General features: G+C 36.5%; 1 pseudogene; it reads left to right on the forward strand.

Moving 5' to 3' along the window:
* The first annotated feature begins 3,121 nt into the window (after positions 1 to 3,121).
* LOC124514223 (nucleophosmin-like) overlaps positions 3,122 to 27,904 on the forward strand; it is a 57,612-nt pseudogene continuing 32,829 nt past the window's right edge.

The raw sequence follows: 27,904 nt of genomic DNA on the forward strand, positions 1-27,904 counted from the left end.
AAAGAGTTAAATTAAAGTTGTGGCGCATTTAGAAGGATTGGGAAAGAAGTAAGGTATGGATCCTGTTTATCTTTAAATTTAACCACCAGTTAAAGCAAGAACTCTGTTCCGTGAACCTAAGTGTCCCATGTGCTAAGAGAGATCACAGAAACTCACAGTACAAAGTGGAGAACTCCCAGACCTACACTAGGTCATTTGAATTCAACTATTTAAAATAAAATGGCATTGTTTAAGAACGAAAATTCTGGAACAGATGCCAAATCAGAAAGGCATCAAGGCAACACTTGTAAATTGGACTTGTCCCAGAGAAACTAGGACACATGGTTAGCCTAAGTATGAGTCACCACCTGACCTTCTGACTGCCACTTACAAATAATTTATCTGGTATATGTATGTAAAATATTTGTCAATTCACTATTTTCAAATTTAATTATCTCAACTTTCATTTCCATAATAATTATGTTCTTCCTATATGTTCTTAAAATATCTTTCATGCTTTTGTAATTGTTGGATATCATAAGAATAACAATGTGAGTCAAATACTTCAAAATTAAACCCAAACTCAGCAAAATGTGATGCTTGCTCATGAGTCTCACCACTAGTTATTGGTATGGGCAGAGCTAATGTATTTTGTTATGGAGCACAGCTTTTTTAATATGTGTGACAGTAAATGACAAGTTCACAGAAGAGAAACTTATTGTTTTAATACTATTGAGTAGATTATACAAATAACTCAACCCATGTGAAATTACATATAATGAAGATTGAAAGAATATGACCCATCGCAGAAATGGTCAGTTACGTATCTGTGCCCCAAACTGAGAACCATAGCCTTTAACAACAGGGAGAATATTTGTTGACCTTTCATTTCTGTATTGGAGGACCATTCTACACCTCTCTGATAGGAGAAATCTTGTTTGAAGTTTTAAAAGTCATGCCTTTCATTTCCTACTCTCTCTCCCATGTTTTGACCTCAACTTGTAGTTACATGTAATGAATTGTCATCATGTTCTCTCATATGTACCTGTTTATGTTTCTGTATTCTGTAAGTCTCTGTCTAGGACAGGGCCAAGTCTTATTCTTTGTATTTTTAACAACCACTTAGTATGATTTAAAATAGAGTAAATAGCTCAAGATGTGCTTGTTGGAAAAAAAAAATGTCAAGATTGCATTCACTTTCTGGTCATAATTGTCCTACTGACCATCGTTAATGATTACCATTTTTAAAATTCTAATTAATGTATAAGTCAAAAATTTTGTAGATTTCAGTGTGACAGTTGAACTCCAAATAACTCTAGCTTGAGACAAAAACAGTACCAAAAACCATTCTAATTACTGTGATGGCTTTAAATAAAGGTATATGCAAGCAGAATTCGTGTAATTTTTAAAAACCAGTAATACAAGTATGTTTAAGACCACCAGTTGTTCAGCCTATAGTAATTGGTGTACATATCTATCTGTAGCAGCATGCTGCTCTAAAAGGATCTTTGGTATTGTGGCTGGGAAGATGGTCTTATATCAATAAATGAGTTATATCTTTCTGCAGAAACTTTGTCTCTTTCACATTACAGAGTATCAGACTGAGTGTTGAATTGCTGACACTACAATAATGAAAAGAGTTTTCAGGTGAAAGGTTTTATAAACTACTTTATTTTTTCAACATACTTACCTACACAAGAAAACAATTCAGTTCAAGTAGTTAAAATGACACATTTAAAATTACTTAGTAATTTGTCACTTAGGCTGCCTTTAAGCCATGAACATTTTTGCTAAGTGAAACAGGCTTTCTCACACACAAAAAAATGAACTGTTGTTTCTTTTTTTTTTTTTTTTAATTGTGAAGAACATAGTGTGTTTCAGGAAGAAACCACGTTTAAAACATCTCTCTTTGTCAATGTCAAGAGGCTTATCCTAATCAGAGCCCCCATTTGATGTCTGCAAAATGTAGAGTATCTTTAAACACAGAATCTACACATGCTAACGTACAGAATATGTTGTGTTTCTATTTCAAGGGAAAATTGTGTTTACCCTATTACCTATCATCATAATACCTGTCTGAATTGTTGTTGTAAGTCATTCATCATCTTCGAAGTAAATAATTTTCTGGGTGTGTTGAAGGAAAAATACATCAATATAGAGAATCATGATGGTGTGATTACAGTAATTATCCCATGTAGCATGGGTAGTTACTACTATTTAGTTCTCTTCTAATTCATTATAGAGCTAGTAAAAGTCACATTAGGGAGGATATACAAGGTGAAATAACATTAAGGAATTTTTACTCACTGGAAATGAAATGAATAAAAGGCTTTGAAGTAGATTTGATTTACAATATTTTTCTGGCTAAACTCTAGGGTAAATTTTAATTACCTATATTATAGTTTTGAGAGGGATCAAAATAACTTTCAACTGGAAACATTATTATAAATACTCATTGAAAAGATGAAAAAGTCAGGAAGACAACAGACTTGAAAATATTCTCTTTTTCTAAAATTTATCATTTGTGTTGTTGATTATCGGTTTCTTTTTCTAGATCCTGGATTATGCAGAGACAGAAATCACATTATTTCTCTTTTTTCCCTAATGCCAAACAAAGTGGTATATGGAATATAGTGGTATATGGAAAGTGATATGTGGAGTGCTGGGTCTCCCTCGTGCTAGTGTGTAAGAGCTGATTGTTAGGCTTTAAAGAACTGTTCAGGCTGTTTGGTGTTGCATTGGTAGTTTGACATTAGGCGTGGTGGGAGTATTTCTAATACAGAATTAGGTAGGGAAAGAGTTTTTCCCCAGAGAGCATGTGACTAAACATTTACTGGCATACCATCAGAAAGTTTTCAATAAATGGTGAGTGAACAAAGAATGAGTGAATGATTAAAACAAAACAACATAGTGATAATCTGCAATAATACAAAGAAATGCAAACCATTCATGACATAAACACATCATTAAATAAGATAAAATATTGTCATTTGTTGTCACACAAGCTTCTCTTTCTAATGTGGGCTCTTGCACTGACTTGTGTATTCTTATGCAAGAAATTTACACTCTTTATAATATAAGCCTCTTTTACCATGTGAGGTTACAATGAGACATCTACACCCTGCAGGAGGGTCCCCCACTGATGGCATCCCAATCTTGGACTTCCAGCCCCAAGAACTGTTGTGAACTAAAAGCTGACTTTAAAGTGGGAAATGATGAAAATGAACACAAGTTTTCTTTAAAAACAATCAGTTTAGGGGTTTATGCAGAGGATGAATTGTACATTGTGGAAGCACGGGCAATGAATTGTGAAGGCAGTCCAATTGTACTTCACTGACAACTTTGAAAATGTTGGTACAGTCACTGGTTTGTCTTGGGGCTCTGAAACACCACCACCTGTGGTCTTATGGCTAAGTATGGTTTGGGATCTATGCATATTAGCGAACAGGACTCAGTAGCTGTAGAGGAAGATGCTGAGTCATGTGAACCCCCTAAGTACATCTGGAAAATGACCCGCTTCTGGAAGTGGTAGCAAGTTTCCACAGAAAAAAGCAAAACTTGGAGTTGATAATGTTGATGAAGATATTGAAGATGATGATTTTGATAAGGAGGAAGTGAAGCAAAAACTTCAGCAAACAAATGTATATGCGATACTATATGTAATACTCAAGCCAAAAAATGCACAAAAATCAAACCAGAATGAAAAAGATGCAAAACCGTTAACACTAAGGTCAAAAGGTGAAGAATCCTTCAAAAAACAGCAAAAACATTCCCAAGACACCAAAAGAACTTAGTTCTGTAGAAGACAGTAAAACAAACATGTAAGCAAATATAGTAAAAGGTGGCTGTCTTCCTAACCTGGAAGCCAAGTTCATCAATTGTGTGGAGAGTTGCTTCTGGATGACTGACCAGTGAGGCTATTCAAGGTCACTGGCAGTGAAGGAAGTCTCTTAAAGGAAATATTTTATTTAGTTTGTTAAAATTTCCCATCTTATTTCATTTATGTAGCAGTTGATATGCTAATGCAAAGTGTCAACTTTCCATACCATGTCTGATAATTATTATCCAGGTCCCATTGCCAAAAATGTGTTGTCCAAAATGTCTGTTTAGTTTTTCAAAATGGAGCTTTACCTTTGCTTGGTTTTAAATATGTGTGGAATGTTATGATAGCAGTGGTGGTCAGACAAATGGAAGTGGGGAGACAAAAATATACATGTGAAATAAACTCAGTATATTAATAAAATACAAAATAAATTATTTGAAGCTTAAGTAACTTTCTCAATGGTGTGTGTGTGTATGTGTGTGCATACACATGTATGTATGCGTGTGTGTGTGTGTGTGTGTGTGAGAGAGAGAGAGAGAGAGAGAGAGGGAGAAAGAGAAATGCGGGTAATAATGTTCACCATATAGGAATATAATGGAGATTGACTAAAATTTATGAGATCAAATCATAGGGAATGGATTTTGTTATACATCAAAAACAGTTAGGTCAATTATTTCACATGGCTTGACTTTTATAGTAGGTATGCAATAAATATTGGAAGGGAGACAGAAGTAAAGAGAAATAAAAGAGGTTAGGAAGAAAGAAAAAAAGAATATAGAAGCTATCATAATTTTACTCATTTTTTTCCTCTGTGTACGTACACATTTTCTCTTGCCCAATCATCCATTTCACTACTATTGTCAGTGACTTACACAGCAAAACTAGTTTGACTTAAGACATTGAAGCCCCTACAGATGCCATCTGAACCATGCAATATACGTTTAAATGTGTAATGTCTATTAGTACATTGTAATCTTTTGATAACAGTAGTCCATTTAGACTGTGTTTTGGGGACAAAGTTAAGAAACACCTTTTAATCTATTTCTGTTGCTAGCTCATTTTAAAATCAATATATGTCCTTAAAAAAATCCTAACCATATTGAAGTTTAAAATAGCTGTATATCAAGGAGAACACATGTAAATATTAATTAGGACATAAATCAGATCATGCTGTGCATACTGTTCTGCAGAATGTATTTCAGACTAACAAATATGCCATGGGTATCTTTCCATTGAATGCAGAGAGATCTATTTCGTCTCTTACTTTTATATAATATTCCATAGTATGGATGAGTCAAAGAAGACTAAATCAGTCTTCTCTCACTTTTGGCTTTCACAAACAATGCATCAATGGACATTTGTAAGTGCATGTATATATGTGTGTATATATATGTTTTTGTATATGTATGTACATACACACTCTATTACATATGTAGGCACACACATATTGTTTTCATACATGGATAATTATATATGATAAAGTCTTAGAGTTCGAAGTGCTTTAAATTTGGCTAAATATGACTAAATTATTCTCCAGAGAGGTTAGGCTAATTTATATTTTCTGCAAAATAAAAATTATCTTTTCTCTGTATATCAAAAAAATGGTTTACAAATCATCTCTGGAATATCTTCAAGTTTGATATATGAAAAAAACTTTAAATTTGCATTACTTGATAATTAATGAAGGTGATTATCTCCACATATATTTATTACTTCTCAATTTTTTCCCTACATCTTATGTTCATATTTTTTGCTTGTCTTTCTATTGGGTTGTAAGGCATCTTTTTAAAAATATATCATTATGTCAGTTTGTTCCATATAACGTTTACATTTTTGTTTTCCCTTAACATTTTCTGTGGTGCTTTTTACTGTGCCATTTAAAAATTTTATGTGGTGAAATCTGTCAATATTTTGTTTTAAGATTTATATCACACACACCTTTCCTCACATTTTCCAATATTTTATACATATTTTTATATTTAAATCATAGATCGTGTGGAATTTATTTTGGTGAAGTGAGGGAGCACTGGCTTATTACGTAATGGCTGGAAGTTATCCCAATAACACTTTTTGAATAATCCATCTTTCGCTTGTCCATTTGAAATACTTGTTTTCCTGTATTCTGATTATCATTGTGTCCTGGGTATATTTAAACTTCCAAAAAATGTTTCCAGTGGTTATTCTAGTCTTGCGTCGACAAGATCTTGTTGTAATTTTGGTTGTTTTGTTATATGTTTTAATATCATTTAGGATAAGTTATTTTTCATTATTCTGTGTGTATGTGTGTGTGTGCTCTTGATTTCTGCTTGGGTCATGATCTCACGGTTCATGAGTTAGAGCCCCACATGAGGGAGAGCAGAACCTTTCAGTGCAGAGCCTGCTTGGGATTCTCTGTCTCCCTCTCTGCCTCTCCCCAACTCAAGCTCTCACTGTCTCTCCCAGAATAAATAAACATTAAAAAATATTTTGACACATTGCAATTTAAACACAGAGAGACACACAGATGTATACTCATTGAAATTTTCACTGAGCTTACACTAAATTTACTAATTGGTTTATAGAAAACTGACATGATACAAAATGGAATGTGCATTTCACCAGTGTTTTAAACTTTTCTTCTTGCTTCCACAGTCTTGTAACTTTATTCATATAAGTCTTGTATATTTTTAGTAAAGGCATTTCTTTTTTTTTTTTTTACTAGTTGTTGAATATTTATTGATTGAAGCAGAGTTAAACTTATGGGTTGTTCTTTTTTTTTTTTCAATATATGAAGTTTATTGTCAAATTGGTTTCCATACAACACCCAGTGCTCATCCCAAAAGGTGCCCACCTCAATACCCATCACCCACCCTCCCCTCCCTCCCACCCCCCTATTAACCCTCAGTTTGTTCTCAGTTTATAAGAGTCTCTTATGCTTTGGCTCTCTTCCACTCTAACCTCTTTTTTTTTTCCTTCCCCTCCCCCATGGGTTTCTGTTAAGTTTCTCAGGATCCACATAAGAGTGAAACCATATGGTATCTGTCTTTCTCTGTATGGCTTATTTCACTTAGCATAACACTCTCCAGTTCCATCCATGTTGCTACAAAGGGCCATATTTCATTCTTTCTCATTGCCACGTAGTACTCCATTGTGTATATAAACCATAATTTCTTTATCCATTCATCAGTTGATGGACATTTAGGCTCTTTCCATAATTTGGCTATTGTTGAGAGTGCTGCTATAAACATTGGGGTACAAGTGCCCCTATGCATCAGTACTCCTGTATCCCTTGGGTAAATTCCTAGCAGTGCTCTTGCTGGGTCATAGGGTAGGTCTATTTTTAATTTTCTGAGGAATCTCCACAATGTTTTCCAGAGTGGCTGCACCAATTTGCATTCCCACCAACAGTGCAAGAGGATTCCCGTTTCTCCACATCCTCTCCAGCATCTATAGTCTCCTGATTTGTTCATTTTGGCCACTCTGACTGGCGTGAGGTGATATCTGAGTGTGGTTTTGATTTGTATTTCCCTGATGAGGAGCAACGTTGAGCATCTTTTCATGTGCCTGTTGGCCATCCAGATGTCTTCTTTAGAGAAGTGTCTATTCATGTTTTCTGCCCGTTTGTTCACTGGATTATTTGTTTTTCGGGTGTGGAGTTTGGTGAGCTCTTTATAAATTTTGGATACTAGCCCTTTGTCCGATATGTCATTTGCAAATATCTTTTCCCATTCTGTTGGTTGCCTTTTAGTTTTGTTGGTTGTTTCCTTTGCTGTGCAGAAGCTTTTTAATCTTCATAAGGTCCCAGTAGTTCAGTTTTGCTTTTAATTCCCTTGCCTTGGGATGCGTCAAATGCCCTTGGGGATGTGTCAAATAAGAAATTGCTACGGCTGAGGTCAGAGAGGTCTTTTCCTGGTTTCTCCTCTAGGGTTTTGATGGTTTCCTGTCTCACATTCAGGTCCTTTATCCATTTTGAGTTTATTTTTATGTGTGGTGTGAGAAAGTGGTCTAGTTTCAACCTTCTGCATGTTGCTGTCCAGTTCTCCCAGCACCATTTGTTAAAGAGACTGTCTTTTTTCCATTGGATATTCTTTCCTGCTTTGTCAAAGATTAGTTGGCCATACGTTTGTGGGTCTAGTTCTGGGGTTTCTATTCTATTCCATTGGTCTATGTGTCTGTTTTTGTGCCAATACCATGCTGTCTTGATGATTACAGCTTTGTAGTAGAGACTAAAGTCTGGGATTGTGATGCCTCCTGCTTTGGTCTTCTTCTTCAAAATTCCTTTGGCTCTTCAGGGCCTTTTGTGGTTCCATATGAATTTTAGGAATGCTTGTTCTAGTTTTGAGAAGAATGCTGGTGCAATTTTGATTGGGATTGCATTGAATGTGTAGATAGCTTCGGGTAGTATTGACATTTTGACAATATTTATTCTTCCACTCCATGAGCATGGAATGTTTTTCCATTTCTTTATATCTTCTTCAATTTCCTTCATAAGCTTTCTATAGTTTTCAGCATACAGATCTTTTACATCTTTGGTAGATTTATTCCTAGGTATTTTATGCTTCTTGGTGCAATTGTGAATAGGATAAGTTTCTTTATTTGTCTTTCTGTTGCTTCATTATTAGTGTATAAGAATGCAACTGATTTCTGTACATTGACTTTATATCCTGCAACTTTGCTAAATTCATGTATCAGTTCTAGCAGACTTCTGGTGGAGTCTATCCGATTTTCCATGTATAATATCATGTCATCTGCAAAAAGTGAAAGCTTAACTTCATCTTTGCCAATGTTGATGCCTTTGATTTCCTTTTGTTGTCTGATTGCTGGTGCTAGAACTTCCAACACTATGTTAAACAATAGCGGTGAGAGTGGACATCCCTGTCATGTTCCTGATCTCAGGGAAAAAGCTCTCCGTTTTTCCCCATTGAGGATGATGTTAGCTGTGGGCTTTTCACAAATGGCTTTCATGATCTTTAAGTATGTTCCTTCTATCCCGACTTTCTGGAGGGTTTTTATTAAGAAAGTTGCTGGATTTTGTCAAAGGCCTTTTCTGCATCGATTGAGAGGATCATATGGTTCTTATCTTTTCTTTTATTAATGTGATGTATCACATTGATTTGCGAATGTTGAACCAGCCCTGCATCCCAGGAATGAATCCCACTTGATCATGGTAAATAATTCTTTTTATATGCTGTTGAATTCGGTTTGCCAGTATCTTAATGAGAATTTGCATCCATATTCATCAGGGATATTGGCCTGTAATTCTCTTTTTTTACTGGGTCTCTGTCTGGTTTAGGAATCAAAGTAATACTGGCTTCATAGAATGAGTCTGGAAGTTTTCCTTCCCTTTCTATTTTTTGGAATAGCTTGAGAAGGATAGGTATTATCTCTGCTTTAAACGTCTGTTAGAACTCCCCTGGGAAGCCAACTGGTCCTGGACTCTTATTTGTTGGGAGATTTTTGATGACTGATTCAATTTCTTCGCTGGTTATGGGTCTGTTCAAGCTTTCTATTTCCTCCTGATTGAGTTTTGGAGGCGTGTGGGTGTTTAGGAATTTGTCCATTTCTTCCATGTTGTCCAGTTTGTAGGCATATAATTTTTCATAGTATTCCCTGATAATTGTTTGTATCTCTGAGGGATTGGTTGTAATAATTCCATTTTCATTCATGATTTTATCTATTTGGGTCATCTCCCTTTTCTTTTTGAGAAGCCTGGCTAGAGGTTTGTCAATTTTGTTTATTTTTTCAAAAAACCAACTCTTGGTTTCGTTGATGTGCTCTACAGTTTTTTTTAGGTTCTATATTGTTTATTTCTCCTCTGATCTTTATTATTTCTCTTCTTCTGCTGGGTTTAGGCTATCTTTGCTGTTCTGCTTCTATTTCCTTTAGGTGTGCTGTTAGATTTTGTATTTGGGATTTTTCTTGTTTCTTGAGATAGGCCTGGATTGCAATATATTTTCCTCTCAGGACTGCCTTCGCTGCATCCCAAAGCGTTTGGATTCTTGTATTTTCATTTTCATTTGTTTCCATATATTTTTTAATTTCTTCTCTAATTGCCTGGCTGACCCACTCATTCTTTAGTAGGGTGTTCTTTAACCTCCATGCTTTTGGAGGTTTTCCAGACTTTTTCCTGTCATTGATTTCAAGCTTCATAGCATTGTCGTCTGAAAGTATGCATGGTATGATTTCAAATCTTGTATACTTATGAAGGGCTGTTTTGTGACCCAGTATGTGATCTATCTTGGAGAATGTTCCATGTGCACTCAAGAAGAAAGTATATTCTGTTGCTTTGGGATGCAGAGTTCTAAATAGACCTGTCAAGTCCATCTGATCCAATGTATCATTCAGGGCCCTTGTTTCTTTATTGACCCTGTGTCTAGATGATCTATCCATTTCTGTTAGTGGAGTGTTAAAGTCCCCTGCAATTACCACATTCCTATCAATAAGGTTGCTTATGTTTGTGAGTAATTGTTTTATATATTTAGGGGCTTCTGTATTTGGCGCATAGACATTTATAATTGTTAGCTCTTCCTGATGGATAGACCCTGTGATTATTATATAATGCCCTTCTTCATCTCTTGTTACAGCCTTTAATTGAACGTCTAGTTTGTCTGATATAAGTATGGCTACTCCATCTTTCTTTTGACTTCCAGTGGCATGATAAATAGTTCTCCATCCACTCACTCTCAATGTGAAGGTGTCCTCAGGTCTAAAATTAATCTCTTGTAGACAGCAAATAGATGGGTCTTTTTTTTTTTTTTTATCCATTCTGATACCCTATGTCTTTTGGTTGGAGCATTTAGTCCATTTACACTCAGTGTTATTATAGAAAGATATGGGTTTAGAGTCATTGTGATGTCTGTATGTTTTATGCTTGTGGCGATGTCTCTGGTACTTTGTCTCACAGGGTCCCCCTTAGGAGCTCTTGTAGGGCTGGTTTAGTGGTGACGAATTCCTTCAGTTTTTGTTTGTTTGGGAAGACCTTTATCTCTTCTTCTATTCTAAATGACAGACTTGCTGGATAAAGGATTCTCGGCTGCATATTTTTTCTGTTCATCACATTGAAGATCTCCTGCCATTCCTTTCTGGCCTGCCAAGTTTCAGTAGAGAGATCGGTCACGAGTCTTATAGGTCTCCCTTTATACGTTAGAGCACGTTTATCTCTAGCTGCTTTCAGAATTTTCTCTTTATCCTTGTATTTTGCCAGTTTCACTATGATATGTTGTGCAGAAGATTGATTCAAGTTACGTCTGAAGGGAGTTCTCTGTGCCTCTTGGATTTCAATGCCTTTTTCCTTCCCCAGATCCAGGAAGTTCTCAGCTATGATTTCTTCAATTTCACCTTCAGCACCTTTCCCTCTCTCTTCCTTCTCTGGAATACCAATTATGCGTATGTTATTTCTCTTTAGTGCATCACTTAGTTCTCTAATTTTCCCCTCATACTCCTGGATTTTTTATCTCTCTTTTTCTCAGCTTCTTCTTTTTCCATAATTTTATCTTCTAGTTCACCTATTCTCTCCTCTGCCTCTTCAATCCAAGCCGTATTTGTCTCCATTTTATTTTGCAACTCAATGATAGCATTTTTTAGCTCCTCCTGGCTGTTCCTTAGTCCCTTGATCTCTGTAGCAAGAGATTCTCTGCTGTCCTTTATACTGTTTTCAAGCCCAGCGATTAATTTTATGACTATTATTCTAAATTCCCTTTTGTTATATTGTTTAAATCCTTTTTGATCAGTTCATTAGCTGTTGTTATTTCCTGGATGTTTTTTGAGGGGAATTCTTCCGTTTCGTCATTTTGGATAGTCCCTGGAGTGGTGCGGGACTGCGGGGCACTTCCTCTGTGCTATCTTGAATAACTTGCGTTGGTGGGCGGGGCCACAGTCAGACCTGATGTCTGCCCCAGCCCACCGTTGGGGCCACAGTCAGACTGGTGTGTGCCTTCTCTTCCCCTCTCCTAGGAGCGGGATTCACTGTGGGGTGGCGTGGCCCGTCTGGGCTACTTGCACACTGCCAGGCTTGTGGTGCTGGGGATCTGGGGTATTAGCTGGGGTGGATCGGCAAGGTGCACAGGGGCGGGAGGGGCAGGCTCAGCTCACTTTTCCTTTGGAGATCCGCTTCGGGAGGGGCCCTGCGGCACCGGGAGGGAGGCACCGGGAAGGAGTCAGACCCGCCTGGAGGGATGGATCCGCAGAAGCACAGCATTGGGTGTTTGCGTGGTGCAAGCAAGTTCCCTGGCAGGAACTGGTTCCCTTTGGGATTTTGGCTGGGGGATGGGCGAGGGAGATGGCGCTGGTGAGCACCTTTGTTCCCCGCCAAGCTGAGCTCTGTCGTCCGGGGCTCAACAACTCTCCCTCCCGTTGTCCTCCAGCCCTCCCGTTCTCCGAGCAGAGCTGTTAGCTTATAACCACCCAGATGTCAAGTCCTGCTTGCTGTTGGAACACACTCCGTCTGGCCCCTCCGCTTTTGCAAGCCAGACTCGCTTGGCCAGCAGGCCGCCCCTCTGCCCCGGCTCCCTCCTGCCAGTCCGTGGAGTGCGCACCGCCTCACCGCCCTTCCTACCCTCTTCCGTGGGCCTCTCGTCTGTGCTTGGCTCCGGAGACTCTGTTCTGCTAGTCTTCTGGCGGTTTTCTGGGTTATTTAGGCAGGTGTAGGTGGAATCTAAGTGATCAGCAGGACCCGCGGTGAGCCCAGCGTCCTCCTATGCCGCCATGTTCCCAGGATCCAGTAAAGGCATTTTCAAGATTTTTTTTTTACTGTTGATACTATGAATGGGATATTTTTAAAATTTCATTTCTAAACTGCTATTATTTATGTACCACAAAGATAGGGTATTTTGTATATTAAACATCTTTTTTAACATCTATTTATTTTTGAGAGAGAGAGAGCACATGCACGGAGAAGGGGCAGAGAGAGAGGGAGACACAGAATCTGAAGCAGGCTCCAGGCTCCAAGCTGTCAGCACAGAGTCCAAGGTGGGACTCGAACTCACGAGCCATGAGATCATAACCTGAGCCAAAATTGCACATTAAACCAACTGAGCCACCCAGGTGCCCCACAAATAACAGTATCTTAAACCTGACTTTGATGGCAAGGCTTTTAGGATTTCACCAGTAAACAGGATATGTATCAGCTGGTAAGATGTGTTTATATGTGTTTATCAAGGTACATAATCCATTAGCTCCTAGTTTCTTACATTATTTTTAAAAATTTATTAGGCATTTATTACAATTTTCCATATACTTTTCCCTTTACTCTTTTTAGGGAGTAGTAATCACATTTCTAATCAAATTTGGAATGTACCTCTGTTGGTTACATTTCATTGAAACTTTAATATGCTATTAAAACTGATTTGCTAATATTTTGCTGGGAATTTTACATTTGGAGATGTTTATAATTTTCTTTCTTGGTCTTATCTTGTCAGTTTTCCTAATGGCACTGTTGTGATTATGTAAGAAAGAATTGGAAATATTTCTCTCCGTATGTGTCAGTCATTCCCAACCCTGGCTCTCCATTAGAATTTTTAAACTATAAACATTTAAAAATTACTAGGGCCTGGGCCCCATCCCAGGTCACTTGTATGGAGTTGGGGGTATTAGTGATTTCAGTGTAATATAGTCTCAAATTTCGTCTCATTTTGCCTTGTGTTGGCCATGCATGCCACCATGACTCATTCTTTTTAACTGAGCAGAATAAGGGAGTCCGTGTGGATCTGAAGCCAAAACAAGCATGTTCCATCTTTCTCTGGAACAAAAGTAAAGGAGGTTACCCAAGGCACTAGCCATTTGGGACTTTCATAAGGTGTGCATTACCCTTCTGTAAATGTAATAGTTAGTGATACTAAAGTATTAGGACCTTGATGAAATAGCAGATTCTGCCAAGTATCTCATTTTGAAACTGTTGTTTTCCTCAACACCTCTTTGTGCATAGATCTCATTTTTTTATGTTCCTTTACCAACTTCTCCCTTCCTTAGAGTGATGGTGGTCTTCCATGCTTAGATTCTCCCCTCTTCATGATAACAAATTTGCTATCCTCCAGGACTCTCTTTTTTGCTGTCCTTACATTCTCTTTCCCTATTTACATTATAAATGTCCCTCTTCTGCTAGCTGTGACTATATGACTATACCATATTGTTCATCATGCCTCAGAATTCATCCCTCAAGTGCAACCTGCCCACCCAGCCACTGCTCCTCTGTTCCTAAGTTCCAGGCTTGCTATGGATGCCCCTGGTTTTTGGATAGGTTCAGAAAAACCAATCCCTTGGATAACTTTCACGACATTTTTCATTCTTGCAAAAGCACTTTCATCTGCTTAAGAGCTGACTTCACATTGTTTTGTAAATATCATAGCCAGATAAACTCACTGTTGTTTTATCCCTGTTACTCTCAGTCACACTGCAAGATACAAATCTCTAGGACCATCCACCCACTGGCGTGTTCACCTACCCACATGCTCTACCAAATTCGCATCCTATTTTTCTCACTCTGAATTTATTTTTTTTCCAAGTTTATTTGTTTATTTTTTTAAATATCAAATGTATTGTCAAATTGGTTTCCATATGACACCCAGTGCTCATCCCAACAGGTGCCCTCCTCAATGCCCATCACCCACTTTCCCCTCCCTTCCATCCCCCTTCAACAATCACTTTATTCTTAGTTTTTAAGAGTCTCTTATGGTTTGCCTTCTTCCTTCTCTGTAACTTTTTTCCCCCCTTCCCCTCCCCCATGGTCTTCTGTTAAGTTTCTCAGGGTCCACATTAGACTCCCTCTGAATTTCAGTACTGCTTGCCACTGAGAGATTCAGTGAAAACCAATGTTGTATTCTCAGCTGCTTCCCTGGCCACGTGATTTCTCTCTGGCCTGACTCACTTTCTCTGTACTTTCTTACACTAAGATTTCTGATTTCCCAATGCTATATACCTTGTGTAAGGATTTGAATAAAACCCACTCCCCATTCCTACACATAACTCATTAATTTTCACCTCTATATAAGAAGTTTTGCTTATCTGGGGCTTTTATCATCTGGTAACTACCACTCTCCTACCTCTTCCCTCAATTCATTAAATATTTTAGCTTCTCAATTATTGCCTTTATTCATGCCAAGCCCTGCTACCACCCCATGTGATATCTCATCACAGAACCCACTCTTTCAGTTTGACCTCTTAAACAATGGTCTTCATCATTATTTCAGATTAATCACCCTCCTCAATGACAACATGTTGAAATTTTCTTTCTCATGTAACAGATACTTCTATTATTTTACATTTGCACATTCTACTTAACTTCCTGTCCTTCCACCTCTCTACTGAATTATATCTTTTTCTCAATTATTTGCCTTGTTTCTTCATATCAGATGCATAAGCAAGTCCTATTGGTGTTGTTTCCAAAACTTACCCTGCATCCAAACACCACTTGCCACTTTTACCACTATCGTAGGCATTCTGGCTGCCATTTTATCACACCTGGACCTCTCAGTATTCTCTTATTTGGCTACCAGCTTGACTTTTGCTCCTCTGCTTTTCTTAGAGACTAAATCAGATCCTATCACCACCTTCTTATAACTCTCCATTGGCTTCCTGTTGCCAATAGGACATTATCTATACTCTTTGAAAGCCCTGTACAATTTGTTCCCTACTGACCTCTTAGATCCTATTTCCTATCCCTCCCCTTTAATCACTATACTCTAGTTACAGGAATTTTTCTATCTCCTTTCTTTGAAGAGGCCAAGCTTAGTCCAGCCTCAGGCTTTTGTACTATTTTTTTTTTCCTTCCGCCTGAAACATTTCTCTTAGATCTTTGCTTGGCTGCCTCTTTTACATTATTTAGATTTTTGCTCAAATGCGTTCTTCTCAGAGTTCTGTTAAAATACTCACTAACCACTCTTTCCAGCAAGTAGCTTTTATTTCCTACATAGTTTTAGTCCTATGAAAACATGTTTTTTTCTTGTTTACATATTTAGTTTACACATTTATCTCTGTGCCTCCCACTACATCATAAGGTCCATAAGAATAAGAATTTTTTTCTGCCTTTTCTGTAAGTCACCTCAGCCTTAGAACAATGCCCAGAATGTAGAACATTCCCATTAAATAACTGCTTTAAAAAAACAAAAACAAAAAAGCATGAGAGAGAAAAACTTCTTTCACCCCATCCTTTGCTCTTCCTCTTTACTTCACTCCCATATACTTTTCAGACTTTGGGGCTTTTTATTTTACTCCTGTCCCATATGGGGATCTCTGAAATATGACTATATTTGTACCCACGTGGCACATCCCCAAGATGAGTCCAAGATCTTGTAATCTCCTACCTGCACCTAGCCTGCAAAGCCCTGCGGGGGAAAATCACATGGCTGCACACATACTGCTCTGTGTTCCTGCCACTGCATCGTCATCAGTGCCTTGCATCTCCATTTCCTTCTGTTCATTCTTTTCACTTGCTATGAGGGAGGATGTGTCCTCTCTTCTGCGTAAGGATAGTATCTTCACTCTTTTCAGGATCTTCTTTCCTGCACTTCCCTGGAGTATAGAGCCCTGCACTATTATGTTTCTCCTTTCTTGGAATCAGCTGCTCCCTCTCTACTTGCTACTCTTCATAAGCATTTGAGCTTGCTTAAATCTCTGTCATCACTCATCCCTACATTTTCAGGACTGAACTTCTGTCCCTTTCCTCTCTCTCTCCATGCTTCCCCATCTTGCAGACAGCTGGCCTCCCACAGGACAATGTTGATCATGTAGTTCCCCAATATAGAAAAACCTTTGATATGTCCCCATCTATTGTATGATCCAAAGGTCCAAAACCTTTGCCTGGGCCTCCACTTACTACACACATACATCCTTTTTTCCTTCCATTCTTTCTCCCTCTTTCCGTGCCTAACATTTTCCTTCCTTCCATCCATTTATTCAACAAAGGCTAGTTTAGTGCCTGTCATGAAGTTGATACTCAAATTTGTAGTTAATTTATTTAGTACTAATAGATACATTATCTTGGCAAAAAAAAATCAAACACTACAATTAAGACTGATAACCTATTTGGTCACTACCTTTAAGCTATCCTCTTAAGAGGTATTAATTATTATCAGTTAATATGAATCCTTTCAAATACCTATTCACTTACAGAAATTACATAGTATGACATGTTTTTATTTTCGTCTTATTTTTTTAATTTTTGTAATGTTTGTTTGTTTGTTTTATTTGAGAGACAGACAGAGACCAAGGGCAAGCAGGGGAGAGGGAGAGGGAGACAAAGAATCTGAAGCAGTCTCCAGGCTCCGAGCTGTCAGCACAGAGCCCACAGAGCCCAATGCAGGGCTTGAACCCACTAACTGTGAGATCTTATGACCTGTGCTAAAGTCGGATGCTTAACAGACTGAGTCACCCAGGAGCCCTTATTTTTTTTTAATTTTTACATGAATTGAATTATTATGCAAGAATTTTCAGTAGCTTGTTTTCTGCACTAAACAATAGATCTTGGAGTGTTAGAATATTGGTACACATATAAATCTGATCATTTCAACAGCTACATAGTATTAACCACTGTAATATTTATTTAGTTCATTAGTTTAGGTTATTCAGCTATTCCTCCATTAGCAGGCATTGGGGTTATTTTTATCATTTAATAAGTTATTTTGCTGTTTTTTTTCTTGGCAAAGTGAATATTTTTTTATTTCTGGCTTCTGGACACATGTCTCATGGTTTTCTAGGGTAGATATGTAGAAGTGTAATTTCAGTGACACAGGAGGTACATAATTTAAAATTTGCAGACACTACCAAATTGTCTTCCATATTGCCTATATTAATTTATATTTTTACCATCACAATATGAGAATTGGCTATTTCTATAAATTCTTATTTGCCAAAAATGTTTTTAATAAACTTGTATATTTGACATTCTGATAGATAAAAACACACAAAAGAAAGATGTCTTTTGTAGACGTTTTTCACATTTGGGTTACTGGAAAAGTTGAATATCTTTGCATATTTCATTGGTAATTTTTATTTCATATTCTATAATAAGACCATTTATATTCTTTGCTTTTTGAAATTGAACAATTTTGTTCATAAGAATTTTACTTTTTAAGATCTTGTATAGATAACTGAAAATATGTTCAACTGTCTCTCACTTAAATTTTAACCATATTTTTTTATCATGCACATTTATTTACATTTTCTAGTATGGATATTGCTTCTGAATTTAAAATTTTTGTTTATTCTTAAAGGTATACATGTATTTTTTCTATAATTTCCTTTAATTCTCATTTAGAGAATTTTTGGTGTGTGTGTATGTGTATATATTTTAGAAAGTTTGATCATCAATTTATTTCTGGAAATTATTTTTTTATATTAAAAATATACCAGTTATATTAAAATATAATTAACACATAACATTGTATAACTTTAAAGTATACAGTGTGATGATTTGATACATTTATACACTGCAAAATTGATTACCACAATAAAGTCAGTGAATACATCCATCATCTTACATAATTACATTTTTTGTAGTGACAACAGTTTAAGATCTTCTCTCTTTGTACCTTCTAACTATATAATACAGTAATGGTGAACTATAGTCATCATGCTGTACATTAGATCCCCAGAACTTACTCATCTTATAATTGGAGTTTCATCCCCTTTGACCAATATCTTCCCATTTGCTCTACCTGCTGGCCCCTGGCAATCACAATTTTATTTTCTGTTTTCTATGAGTTCAGCTTTTTGTCTTTGTCTATCTCACTTATCTTGCTTAACATAATGCTCTCACAGTCCATCTCATGGTTGTTTTGAATGACTTCATTTCCTTTTTTTATAGCTGATTAATATTCCATTATATTTATCTCTTTACATCTCTCTATATATTTCATATTTTCTTTACTAACTCATCCATTGATGGACTTAGACTGTTTCCATGTCTTGGCTATTGTGAATAATACTGCAGTGAACATTAGGGTGCAGACATCTCTTTGAGATAGTGATTTCATATCCTTCAGATACACCTAGAATACATGGATAGATAGAGAATGGGATTTCTAGATCATATGGTGTTCTATTTTTTACTTTTTGAGGAATCTCCATATTGTTTTTCATAGCAACCATGAAATTACATTTTCATCAACATGCACAAGCGTTTTCTTTCTCTGCATCCTCACCAGCACTTGTTATTTCTTCTCTTTTTATAGAAGTCATTCTAGCAGGTTTGAGGTGTCTCATTGTGGTTTTGATCTGCATTTCTCTGAGGATTAGTGATATTGAGCACCTTTTTATGAACATTTTGGCCGTATTTTTATTATCTTTGGAAAAATGTCTATCCAAGTCCTCTGCCCATTTTCAATGTGATTATTAATCTTTTTGCAATTGAGTTATATGAGTTCTTTATATGTTTTCAACATTAACCATTTACCTTATACACGGTTTGCAAATATTTTCTTTTACTTCACAGGCTGCTCTTCATTTTATTGATTCTTTCCTTTCTTGCATAGAAGCTTCTTAGTTTTATGTAGTTCCACTTGTTTAATTTTGCTTTTGTTATCTATGCTTTTGGTGCCATATCCAAACAATTATCAAGGAGATTTTCTCTATGTTTTCTTCTAGTCTTAAATTAAATCTTTAATCTATTTCATGTTAATTTTTGAGGGTGGTGTGAGAAAAGAGTCCAATTTTGTTCTTTCGTGTGGGGATATTCAGTTTCCCAACATCATTTATTGAAAATATCCTTTCCCCAATTGAGTGAGTATTATTGGTTCTCTTGTCAAATATTAGTTGACCACATGTGTATGGGTACACTTCTGGACTCTTGAATTCTGTTTCATTGGTCTATGTATCGTTTTCTGTGCCACTACTGTATGTACTGGTTGGATTACTATAGTTTTGTAATATACTTTGAAATCAAGAATTGTGATGTTCCCAGCTTTGTTCTTCTTTCTCCAGATTGCTTTGACTGTTTAGGGTCTTTTGTAACTCCATACAAATTTTAGGATTATTTTCTGTGAAAAATGACTTTGGGATTTTAATGGGGATTGCACTGAATTTGTAGATTACTTTGGGTAGTATGTAAAATTTAAACATTTTAAATCTTCTGATCCATGGACACAGGATTGCTCTTCATTTGTCTATGTCTTCTTTAATTTCTTCATCATTGTCTTACAGGTTCAGTGTACCCATCTTTCACGTCCTTGGTTAAATGCATTCCTAATAAGTATTTTATAGTTTTAATATTATTGTATTTTTTTCTCTCTCTTTCAGGTAGTTTGTTGTTAGTATAGAGTAATAAAACAGATTTTGTATACTGAAAATTTACTGAATTCATTTATTGTTGTAATAGTTTTATGGTGGAGTCTTTAGTATTATCTTTGCATGAGACATATCATATGCAGTCGGAGACAATTTTACTCTTTTTCCTATCTGGATGCCTATTATTTCTTGTTATTGTCCTGTTGCTCTGGTTAGGACTTCCAATCCTGTGTTAAATGGGAGAGATGAAAGTGGGCACCCTTGTCTTATTCCTGATTTTTGAGGAAAACTTCCAACTTTTCACTGTTGAGTACATTGTTAGCTGTGGGTTCTTCATTTATGGCCTTTTTTACATTGAAATATGTTCTTTCTATACCCAATTGATTGAGATATTTTACCACGGAAGGATGTTAAATTCTGTCAAAAATTTTTTCTGCATCTCTTGAGAGAATGATATGATTTTTATCCCTCATTCTATTAATGTGGTGTGTCATGTCTATTAATTAGTGTATGTTGAACTGTTTTTGAATCCCAATAATAAATCCCACTTGATTGTGGTGTATGATCTTTGTAATGTGTTACTGAATTCAGGTTACTAGTATTTGTTTTTTGTTTTTATTTTTTTTTATTTTTATTTTTTAATATGAGATTTATTGTCAAATTGGTTTCCATACAACACCCAGTGCTCCTTCCAACAGGTGCCCTCCTCAATGCCCATCACCCACCCTCCTCTCCCTCCCACCCCCCATCAACCCTCAGTTTATTCTCAGTTTTTAAGAGTCTCTTATGGTTTGGCTCTCTCCCTCTCTAACTTTTTTTTTTTCCTTCCCCTCCCTCATGGTCTTCTGTTAAGTTTTTCAGGATCCATATAAGAGTGAAAACATAAGGTATCTGTCTTTCTCTGTATGACTTATTTCACTTAGCATAACACTCTCCAGCTCCATCCACATTGCTACAAAAGGCCATGTTTCATTCTTTCTCATTGCCAAGTAGTATTCCATTGTGTATATAAACTACAATGTCTTTATCCATTCATCAGTTGATGGACATTTAGGTTCTTTCCAGGTTACTGGTATTTGTTAAGAATTTTTGCATTTATATTCATCAGGAATATTGGCCTGTAGTTTTCTTGGTTTGTAATCTTTAAATGTCTTTGGTATTAGGGTAATGTTGCCCTTGTAAAATGAGCTTAGAAGTGTTTCATCCTCTCCAGTATTTCGGAAGAGTTTAAGAAGGATTGGCATGAGTTTAAGTGTTTGGTAGAATTCACCCATGAAACCATCTGGGTCCTGGGCTTTTCTTTTTGGGATTTTTTTTAATGTTTATTTATTTTTGAGACAGAGAGAGACAGAGCATGAATGGGGGAGGGTCAGAGAGAGGGAAACACAGAGTCTGAAACAGGCTCCAGTCTCTGAGCTGTCAGCACAGAGCCCGACGCGGGGCTCAAACTCACGGACCACGAGATCACGACCTGAGCTGACGTCGGATGCTTAACTGACTGAGCCACCCAGGCACCCCTCTTTTTGGGAATTTTTTGAAAACTGCTTCATTCTCCTTAGTTTTTATGGATCTGTTCATTTTTTATACTTCTTCAAGGTTCAGTCATGGAGTTTGTATGTTTCTAGGAATTTATCCATTTCTTTTAGTTTTGTTGTTCATAATTATGATAACATCTTGTAATTCTTTGTATTTCTGCCCTCTCAGCTGTGATATCTTCTCTCTCATTTCTGATTTTATCTATTTGAGTCTTCTCTCTTCTTTTTTGGTACAGCCAAAAGTTAGTCAATTTTGTTTATTTTTTCAAAACAAACAAACAAAACCCCAACTCTTTGTTTTATTGATTTTTTTTCTGTTGTCTCTTCAGTCTCATCATTTATTTCTTCTCTAATCTCTATTATATCCTTCCTTATGCTACTTTGGGATTAGATTATATTTTTTCTATATCTTGAGGTATAAAGTTAGGTTATTGATTTCAGATCTTCCTTTTTTTCCCTAAATGTAGGTGTTTATCATTTTAAGTGATTTTGATAAATATTGGCTTGGAGGGGCTTGAGTTGACTCTAAGCCTCTTCAGGATCTCTGGGATTGCAAACGGGATTGTCTCCTGCTGGGTCCCTGGATTGGCAGGTCTACTGTCAGACTTTGGTTGTGAGGGGAACCAAGTATAGGGCCCTTTCAAGATCTCCAGTGGCATAGGTTACTGTATTAAAAGGACTGTTCACACACTGTGGCAGAGATAGTTTGGAGCCCAGTTACAGGGCCCTTGCAGAATCTATGATCTGACTAAATTTGGCAGCTTTACCTCCAGGGGCTCCAAGACTGTGGTCAAGAGGAGCTGAAGCTCATTCATGAGCCGCTTCAGGGTCTAAAACTGTGACCAAATCTTGAACGTCTTTTACCCAACACACACATGAGTGAGGTAACTCCTCCCAGGTCCCTTGGCATGTGGTGCTAGTGACAGGACCAAGACAAATAATGGTGTGGTGAAGTCCTTAGGGAAATAGAACTGTTTCTGAATATGTAGCTGCGAATTTACTTGGCATGTCAGCCACCTGGGAGCAAATCTGCCTTTTCATAATGGCTCTCCTCAGTTTTGACCTTCACTTGGGTTCCACATTCTCCTACCTGGCTCTTAAAACCCAGGAAGTCATTTTTATCTGTGGATGAATGCCACGTTATTGTTGCTCATAGGGTATGCATGAGGGGGACATCTTGTTTGGCCGCCTTGCTGATACCCCTCTATTGTTGTGTATTTTTGTGTATGATGAGTGAAAAGCATTCAAGCTTATATTTTCCAAATAGATATCTTATTTTTTGAATATAATTTATATAAATCTGTATTTATGAATTTTCTATTTATTGGGATTCAAGGTCACACTTAAAAACAGACCAAAAAAGCATTCAAAGAGAAACAGTGTTAATGGAAATGATAGAATTATCATGTTTTCTTTCTGGAATATAAGTTTCCTCTGTCTGTCTTTTTCTCCCTTCTTACCTCTCTCTCCCATTCTCCCTACAAAGAGGGTTTGGATAGATAAATTAGGTAACTGTTCTTTGCGTGACTGAATTGTTTGTGTTGATACTCTGTGATTGCATATTTATGTCAACACTTTCTGATTATGTTCCATTTGTAAAATTTGAAATCACAGGCTCCTTCCCAGCTTCAGGAGATAACAGATGAAATATGAGGCAAAGAAATGGGGAGGATGTCATGCTGATTGCTTTCTGGAAGACTCAATTTGTAAGCTAGTGAGAACCCATATCTTTCCCAGTTGACCTTTCTTGTTACACTTTTTGTACTCTTTTTCTTCTAACACAAAAATTATCATGGGGATTTGTGGGAGATTGTTTGATTCTGGGAACTGCATGTGTTACTTCTTGTAATTTATAGCAGCTCTCCACAAATAATTTATTAGTGCTTGTTGTTAAATGCTCTGTGAAATATCTACCAGTCCATACTCTCACAAAAAATATTGAGACCTTTTCTCCATATGCAGATTCTTTCTTAATTACATTTATTCCTAGTACTGGGATATTCCCAACAGTGATGTCAAAAAGAATGATATCAGCCCTCCCCTGTGTTCTAGGGTCCTCCCAGTTCCAATAACATCTTTCTATTGTATTACCTGCTGTTCAGTGAATTATTAGCCATCTGCTACTGGCTTAGTACTGTGATTTAAGTATTATATTAGGTGGGTACAAAGGGTAAGAAGATAGATGTAACATTCTCTTTCTCAGTATGCCACTTAATTTGCTTGACATATTACACCTTGTAAGTTCCTGTGTCTGTCAACACATCCTCTCTACCCCCAACCTAGCCTGCAGGTCTGAAGTGTGTTGTTGATTTTAAATCTGTTCCCCTTCCATAGCTCCATATAGTGTATAGGATGGGCAAATAGTTTGTAATTCACATGTAGATTCAGTTTGATAGATAACGGTAACTGACTGTGCTAGGAAAAAACTGAGGCCATGCATTTGCCACTCAGTACTTGTCCAATAGGGAAGATTTGGTGACTAGTGGTTTAGTTTCTATTTTTGTTATTTTTTTTCCAGTGTCATATTAAAAACATTGATTTTCATACAAGTAACATTTTTTCTATTCTATCAAATGCATTCATTTAGCTATAAAAAATTTAGATCATATTTTTTAAAATATTAATTAAAAGCAAGTTCATTAGTGAATTTATTGCATGTCAGTACTAGAACCTATGAATACTTGAACTTGAATTTCTTGAATGGCAGTTATATTCCACTGTAATCTGTCAGGAAACAAAGAATCCTGATGAATTAGTTAAACTTATAAAACTGAGAAAAAGTGTTTTGCATTAGTGTGAACTTTAAATTGCAAGTTTTTTAATTTTATTTTTCTAATAATTGAAGTATTTCATGGAATATGTTAAAAAATTTGAGGGTCGCCTTGGTGGCTTGGTCAGTTAAGCGTCTGACTTTGGCTCAGGTCATGAGTTTGTGGTTTGATTTGTGAATTCAAGCCCGATTTTGGGCTCTGTGCTGACAGCTCACAGCCTGGAGCTTGCTTCAGATTCTGGGTTTCCCTCTCTCTCTGCCCCTCCCCTGCTCACGCTCTGTCTTTGTCTCTTTAAAAAATAAATAAAAATTGGGGCGCCTGGGTGGCTCAGTCGGTTAAGTGTCCGGCTTTGGCTCAGGTCATGATCTCACGGTCCGTGTGTTCGAGCCCCGTGTCGGGCTCTGTGCTGACAGCTCAGAGCCTGAAGCCTGCTTCGGATTCTGTGTCTCCCTCTCTCTCTGCCCCTCTCCTGCTCATACTCTGTCTCTGTCTCAAAAATAAATAAAAACATTAAAAATTTTTTTAATTAAAAAAATAAAAAATAAATAAATAAATAAATAAATAAATAAATAAATAAATAAATAAAAATTAGAAGTATGTAAGGAAATTTTAAGTGGAAGAAAAATGACTTTTATGATCCTGACTCACTATACTATTAAAAGTTTTACATACACTGTTGCGTTTTTTGTTATGTGTGTGTTTTTATAATTCAATTAAAACTATACTGAAAAGATAATGTATATCCTGTTCATTTCACCTATCATTAAAACATAAGTATTCTCTGATGTTTGTAAACTCTTCATAACATTATTTTTTATAGATTTAGAATATTCAATTAACTGAATGTGTTTACTTCACTGAAGCGTTCCTAATATGGTACATTTACATGGATTTCTCATTTTTACCACAATTAACAATGCCCCATTGAATGACGTAATATATTTTAGATTATTGTATTTTACCACAAGTGAAATTCTCAGAGCAAAGGGAAAAGTATTTTAAGGTTTTGACTAAAAATCTTCTTTTACAATAAACAAGTGTATGTAACAGGATCCATCTGTGCAGTGTAGCTTTTCAACTTTGTTATTTTCTTAAATAAACAAGTCATGCTGGTATTGGCAAAGAAGATCCCATCCTGGCAGGTAATAAATTTTTAAATGGCTTTGTTCTGGCAGTGATTCTGGACTTTAGATATCTCTTGTTGTGATAGATACCACGGAGGAAAGAAAACTATAGAAAAGTTGTTATTTTCAAGGACAGTTGATCGAGTAAAATGCAATATCAGATTTCAGACCACATATTGTATAGTGTGCTCTTTGAAATTTCTTCTAGAAAAGATGGAACTAAATTTTTTTAAAGCAATTAATTTTAGTTTATTATCAACTTTAGGTTATAGTAGCAATTGTGTATGATTATTGGAAACTAAAAAAAAAATGTTTCAGCATATTTTTCTAAGTTTAAAGTTAGCAGAATCCTTCACTCGGGATGATTTCTGCACCATGTTCATAAGCAGGGTCCTTTTTATATAAATCTTTGGTACATCAGCAGTTTTCCCAAGGACCTCACCTAATCTTTTTAAATTCAAGTAATTCTCTTTGAAACTGTCTTTTTATGATCCTCCCATATCAGCTTCCCAGATCTCTTCCTGCTAACTGATCTATCTCTGTTGGAAAGTTATTTGCCAATGGCTTTGCATGTGGTTCTTCAACATCACTTATGTGAAATCCCAGATCATTTGCAGAAATGTGAAGTTCCATAATCTGACCCAGTTGCACATGGATTTTAAACATCGGATACATTTTTTTTGAATAACAAAATGGGAAGAGATAACTGTCAGTGGTAGCCAGGAAAACTGTTTGAATAGGGGTTGATTTGATAAATCATCAGTTATATGGCAAATATTTTTGTATTATGAGTCCTGACCAATATCAGGACTTTAAGATTGTGACTAATAAATGTTTGGATATAAAGAGCCACGCATATGCTGTGATCCTACCGTGCAATCTGTCCTTCTAACCTAGTGTCAGGGTTTACATTTCACAGTCAGGAGGGGACAACTTGATGGAGATATTCTTCATACTAATCATGAGGATTAGCTCTATTGAAAACAAGGAGTTCGTAATATTGGCTTCACATTAGAATTGCCTGGGGAGCTTTTAAAAAATGCCAGGTATGCAACCCACACTCAAATAAATTAAATTAGAATTTTTGAAGTTCGGCCCCAGTCATTAATATTTTTTAACCATCCTTCTAAAAGAGAAAACATGAGTATGAACTCATGTTCTGACTCTTAATCCTAAGAGAGTCATTTGAGAGTCTTCTAGATTGAGAGTCTTAATCCTAAGAAACTCATCTTCTGACTCTCAGTTCCTACGAATTCTGATTAACCATATTTGGGGATTTGGTATCTGAGAATTAGCACTTTTAATTGGCCTCTGTGACTGTGATATAAGTTGTCTTGGAGAGTCCTTTAAGACAGTGCTGACCTTCAAAGACAAGAAATGGTATATAAAGAGATTAGGGGTGACTGGGTGGCTCAGTTAGTGAAGCACCCAACTCTTGGTTTGGGCTGGTGTTGTGATCTCACAGTTCATGAATTTGAGCCCCACATTGGGCTCTGCTCTGACAGCATGAAGCCTGCCTGGGATTCTCTCTCCCTCTCTCTCTGCCCCTCCTCTGCTCTCTCTGTCTCTCAAAATAAATAAACAAAAAAGAGAGATAGTTAATCTTATCCTATGGAATGGTAATGCTCAATAATTTTAATTTTTACTTTTTATTTTCTGATTAATATCATCAAACATTTTTACTTCTCTGTAAGACATTGGCTACTTCTGCAGATAACAACTAAAACTACTTAGCATGCCAATTTTACCTGTTTTATGGTGAGAATTGCTAGTTATAAAGGATTTCACTGCAACTAATCAAATACTGGTGCGCTGGGTATATGACATTTTATACATAATTATTTACACACACACACACACACACACACACACACACACACACTGTGTCATAGCCATCACTCATGGAACAATTACCATTAAAAGCATCTCTAGATCAGTGCTTCTACAAGTTCATTGTGCATCCAAATTACCTGAAAATCTTGCTAAAATTTCTGTTATGTTTCCAATTCTTATGACTGAAATGAGACCTAAGATTCAGCATTCCCAACAAGTTTTGCAGCTTTCCACTTCTTTTAAATTGGACCAAAATTTGAGTAAAAAGGTTCCAAGACTATCTCTGTATACATCTGTCTCATAGGACTAGATCCAACAAAATGGACCATTCTCTTGATATTGACCCATTATAATCTTCTCATAATTAAATACACTTGAAAAATATATTTACTAGGTATTCTGAACTTTCCAGGACAGAACACTTTAAATATCAAACATCAAAGACATAACTTTGTTTATTATACCCATTTAACTGAGGCTTAGAGAAAAATAGTCCTTCACCCAAGGCCACACAGTTTGAATGGCAGGACTGGAGTTTATATTTATCTTCATCTGGTTCCAGTCAGCTATCTTAGAGTCTTACAGTCTGTCGTCTAACTGAACAATATAATCTTGTCCTGGCTTCTCTGCCTCCTACCACCCCCT

This window comes from Lynx rufus, unplaced genomic scaffold (genome assembly GCF_022079265.1).
Source record: "Lynx rufus isolate CCGP_SWC_20201006 ecotype Redwood Valley unplaced genomic scaffold, mLynRuf1.p SCAF_2, whole genome shotgun sequence".
In the NCBI taxonomy this organism is placed as follows: Eukaryota; Metazoa; Chordata; class Mammalia; order Carnivora; family Felidae; genus Lynx; species Lynx rufus.